At 34.4% G+C, this 5,173-nt stretch overlaps 1 long non-coding RNA gene across 1 annotated transcript; it reads left to right on the plus strand.

Annotated features, from left to right (window-relative positions):
* The first annotated feature begins 1,207 nt into the window (after positions 1-1,207).
* LOC113283551 lies at positions 1,208-3,490 on the plus strand. The gene is made up of 3 exons (XR_003327512.1): positions 1,208-1,605; positions 1,897-1,958; positions 3,060-3,490. It is a non-coding gene; the product is annotated as an uncharacterized LOC113283551 (long non-coding RNA).
* Positions 3,491-5,173: the final 1,683 nt, after the last annotated feature.

The following is a 5,173-nucleotide window of genomic DNA, read 5'->3' on the forward strand; positions in this document are numbered from 1 at the left end:
AAGTTAGATTGAGGTATGTTGTGCTATAATAATGAATGAGATGTTGCACGGAGTGTGAATGTTATCTGAGTTAAGAATTAGCCAAGTTATTGTGTTGAGTTATGGAATCACAGGGCTAAGTAAGATGGATAATTTGTATGTGATTTGCAGCTAATGAGTTTGGAGGTGATGGATATATGAATGAACTGTGTAGGTTAAATGGATAGTGGTATTTCTGGTATTGTAGGTTAAGTGGTAACTGGTGGTGTTGGGGGATAAATGGTGGAACTGTAGTTTATATAGTGATTGAACCAAGTTGAGTTGGTTTTGATGATGACATTATAGTCCATGAGGTTGGAAGTGTGATGAATTTGTTTCGTAGTTGTTGGTGTTGTCTGTGTAGTTGGATTTGAAGGTGAAAATGTGTAATGGAATCTTTTAGAGGTTTGCATTTCTAGCAAACTATTCTAAGAGCCATGCAAACTTCATTCTTGTTGTTTCTGGTAGAGCCGTCTAATCGTAGAGAAAAGTATCCTAATTAGGTGAATCTCTTACGACTGCTCGTTTAAATACTTTTGTGGATCAAGAAGCTCTACGAGTACCATTGGTAGGAAACTAGATAATTGCAGTGTTATTAGTTTTCGATTGATTTAATTGACTAACAGTTATTGAAACTTTGGTTGCACCTAGTTTGTTTATTCTTGAGAATCTTCTTTTCTGATATAAGATTCACTCAAACTAGATCGAAATATCGATGGGATCTTTAGAACTGTTTGTAGATCTAAAGACATCTTGTGATAATCCATTGTCAACAGACTTCGTTCTGTGTGTGATTGATACAAGAGATTCAAGTGGTGTTATGCAGGTTTTTATTAAAGATTAAAGAAGATTTGAAGACGAAGAAGATTTCTTGGTAGTTCTCGTATCTTTCTGCGTGCACAAACCTTGATCGGCTGAGATCCAACTAGAATCGTATTTATTCGATTGATTAGTTGCGCGAGATCGGCTCAATATATTTCTTTGAGATTTATTTTGATCGAGTGCGAATCTAAACTTAATTGCTTTGGTGGTTATTAGATAGATTGATCTAACCATGCAAAGGAGTTTATCTAACTAATATAAAGAAAAGAGGCTTTTTCTCCGGTTGCCAGTTAAGTTACTCAATTGTCCTCCCGTGTTTTTAATGTATGTTGGTTTTCCCGTTGATTCCAAAAATATCAGCACCTAAACTAGACTTTTCTGCTTTCTCTTCTTTCTTCTTCGTCGAACAACAGAGAAACCCAACTCCAAAATCATAGTTCAATACCTAGGGTTTCCATTGAAATTTTCTCTTGTTTCTTCGTCGTCCCTAAATCGAATAGAGAAAAACCCCAAACCCAAAATGAATGATCTTTTTTTTTCTTTCTTCTTCGTCCCCTGAATCGAACAACACAGAAACCCCAAAATCATTACTTAGTTCAATCCATAGAAGTTTCGATTGAAATATTGGTCGAAATATGTCACATCCAACCTAAATTTAATACTTAGAGTTTCAATTGAAATCTCGGTGACTCTGTTTGTGGAAATTCCGGTGATTTGAAGATTTCAATTCGTTCCATTTTCTAAAAGTTTGCCAAACTAATACAGGTGCTGATGCATGTTGATATATTGTCTTTTACCACATTTTGGTTTATTTGACGTCCTTTAGAATTGTTTCAATTGCACGAATGGATTCAGATTTAATGGTTTTTATGACATAGATACAATTGTGTAAGATACAACTTCTTTTACATTTACATGAACTTCAACTAATTCCCCACTGAAAAACTTCAAACTACAATTCAAATATTTGAGGTTGAATATTGAATTGAAACTCAGTTGCTTGACAATATTAGAAGACTTGGTGACATAAGAACATGACCTACCAGTATTTTGCAGTTACAATTGGTATTTGGGGTTGGCTGCTCAATTGCTCTATTCTCACCCGGGTTAGAAAGAAGGTCAGTCCTCTTTACATTTCTCCAGCTGAAATATACAATCTCAAGAATCAATTATATTTTGATGTTTTACTGTAATAGATTAATAGTGCTCCCTTCTGAGAGACAAATGGTAAACCAATGAAAGCCCTAACTCGGGAGCCAAACACTATAGCCTGACTGGGCTGCTTCCTTATGAAAGCCCTCCGATGACCAAAGAGAAAGTTTGAAGATTTATTTTTTCGATACTTGAAAGCCAAATTGGCAGAGCAGTGGATTCATGTGCATGGTTAGATGGCCATGAATTACTGTATATCTGAAATGGTTCGTTACCATTTTAACTGTGCAAGTTGGATAAAATCCAGTTAGATGGGAAACTTCTATAACGAAAATCGACAAAATAGCTTGCTAGACAGGTTTTTTTTTTTTAAATACTGATTCATGAAAAATATGTAGGTCACAAAAGTATTCCACACTGCTTAATTTCTAGAACAACATACGAGAAACCTCTTCATTGTGGCAGAAACAGAAAATTAGAGTCAACTGTATTTGATATCAAATTGTTTTACTTGTGTATGGAATCATGGTACTCGAAGAATTAAGACAAACCAAATTGATATAATCCTGGGAACTATCCGAACTGCACAGCTAACTCTAAAGTGAAGCATTAGAATGCTAGCGAAGAAAAAAAACTTACTAAATAGAGATAACTCGGGCAAGTAGCTAAGTTGCTGATATATAATGTTAAAGTTACCCAAGGAACAACATAATTTCGCGACTGATATGCATGGGATCGCCGCCTTGACCATTGTATAGGTAGGGATCAAAAGAGTATGGTGTGTTTGCATCCAATTTTAGTATGCAGTCATAAAACAGTAGGTTCAAAGAGGATTCCACTCGATACTCACATGTTCTACTATTATTGTAGGTTGTGGAGAAAATGTTGTTGATTAATTTGGTTGTGTTTAGTTTTATGGTTTCCTTGGAATGATTTGGTCTTCTTATTACGCAAGAGGTTACTAATTTAAATTCTGGATAAATTTTTAGTGATATACTGAATTCTTAATCTTAATGCCCACATTACCTTCTTTTCTCATAACTTTGGGTGGTATTGAACTCGAAAAGCTTTTCGGCTGGAAGATTGAGTCGCAAGAAGTTGATACCTATGCAGAACAGTGAACGGATTGTTGTTTATGTATCCAAATTGTTGCGCAACTGAAATATGACTGAAGCTGAAGAAGGTGTTGCAGAACCTGCAGGTTTTTTGTGTGTGCCACAAAACGGAAGTGAAGGTATCTATTATGATGAAAACAGTTGGTGTGAGAATTCACGACGAAAAATGTCTTCGCTACTATATATAGAACCGCCACTTTGCATACAAATATACTACATGTTTTTTAAGTAGGTAGATTGTTTACCCAATTTTGTGAAGTCTCAACCGCGAGCACGTTAATATGTACCTCTGCAAAAATTTATTCTGAATCCATTCTCAATCTTTATAAACAGGAAGTATATACAAATATACTTATTATATAATCAACAAAGCAAGTTTTTTGGTACCATGTTTTATAGCTTATGTCATCGAAAAGTGTTTGATGGTTAATGGATGGACCGTATTAGATAAAGTGAACAGGGGGGCAGGCACATTCCGCGTGCGTGGTATAGCAGTTAAATTAAACGGAAGAGCCTTTGCATATGATCTGGGATATCTTTATCTTGAAAGAATCGAAAGATTTGTTACTAAACAGATTTGTTATTCCTTTACTGTTTGGAATACGATCCAAAGGAATTGTTCCATTGCTTGCACTTATTGAACTCGGAAGCGCAGGGATACTGAGGAAACTAAGTGAACTAGGGTAGTTGTTTGGTCTCAACTATATGAAGTTGGTATAGATTTCGTATAGCGGCTTAATTTTGAGAGTATTCAATTCTGGACTAGGTCCCGGGGTTTTTCTGCATTTGCAGTTTTCCTCGTTAACAAAATCTTGCTGTGTGATTTACTTTTTTTTTCCGCAATTATATTTGTTTATATAATTTAAAGTAAATTACACAAACGTTAACTCCGATATACTTGATAGTGATCCTATAGAGTTTGGTTACGTCCGAACCTATTATCAAGTATCACACTTTGGTTGTCGTATTGTCTCGATCTCGTATCCATAGACAATCACACAAAGTGTGAATACTGATTTGTTGCATTGTCTCGACTCTGTCCATAGACGATCACTTTCGGTAAGAGGACTTATAGGTTGAAAACAAAAAGATAGTAGTGTATTTGGGTACCCTCGTCTTTTCACCCTTTATAAATCATGAAATTTAGAACGATGACAACTATAATGCAAAGTGGTACAATTTAATTTTTGTTTTAAAATCGACAAGCGTCGTCGTGGTGAAACTTAAGACCATGACGGTATAAGACAACCCCTCTCGAAAACAATTTTTTTTTTTAAAAGAATCATCACGGTCATATTTCATCGACGGATTGCAACATTTTTTATATGAAAAAAATAATAATATACAATTAAATAAAAATATCTATCAAAAATTGTAAACAAAAATTATAAAAAAGTGAAACAAACATTTGAAGTAAATTCACAAATGAAACGGCACATGTCACAATCTTCGAAGTTAGGGTAATGTGGTCCGTTTACAGCATCAGACACCCCTTATCAGGATACCATGAATGTGACTAGATTTTATGTGTGCATCCACCAATTAAACGAGACAAATTAAAGACGAGAATTCTACATGTTCTTAGAAGGATTCTTGTAATTCTAAGACTAGATTTGATGTTTTTTCTTTTTTTAACTTTCTCTAAAGCATCCTGAAAATATATAAAAGTCTCAAATTTGTGTTTGATTAAGACTTAGCAAAATATTTTTCTATACGAAACACTTCTAAAATTCCACGACCTTTAAAAATTGGGAGAAAGCATTTTCCGCTTACCTTAGTTTTCGTTTATGATTTTCCTTTTCCATCTTTAAAAAGTAGTTTAAAAATAATAATAAAAAAAAGAATCAAACTAGAAGTTGATGGTAAGCGAGGAATTGTTTCTCCCCATCTAAAATTCCAGGAAACATTTTTTTGTTTTTCCCTTTCTGTTAGGAAGAGAGAATTTAATTCAAAGAAGAGGAACGTACAAATCACTACAGTAAAACTTCGCTAAATTAATTCACGATAAATTAATAACTTCGCTAAGATAATTGTCAGTCCCGATTTGGTCAAGTATACTAAATTAA

The sequence above is a fragment of the Papaver somniferum genome, chromosome 5 (genome assembly GCF_003573695.1).
Source record: "Papaver somniferum cultivar HN1 chromosome 5, ASM357369v1, whole genome shotgun sequence".
Lineage (NCBI taxonomy): Eukaryota > Viridiplantae > Streptophyta > Magnoliopsida > Ranunculales > Papaveraceae > Papaver > Papaver somniferum.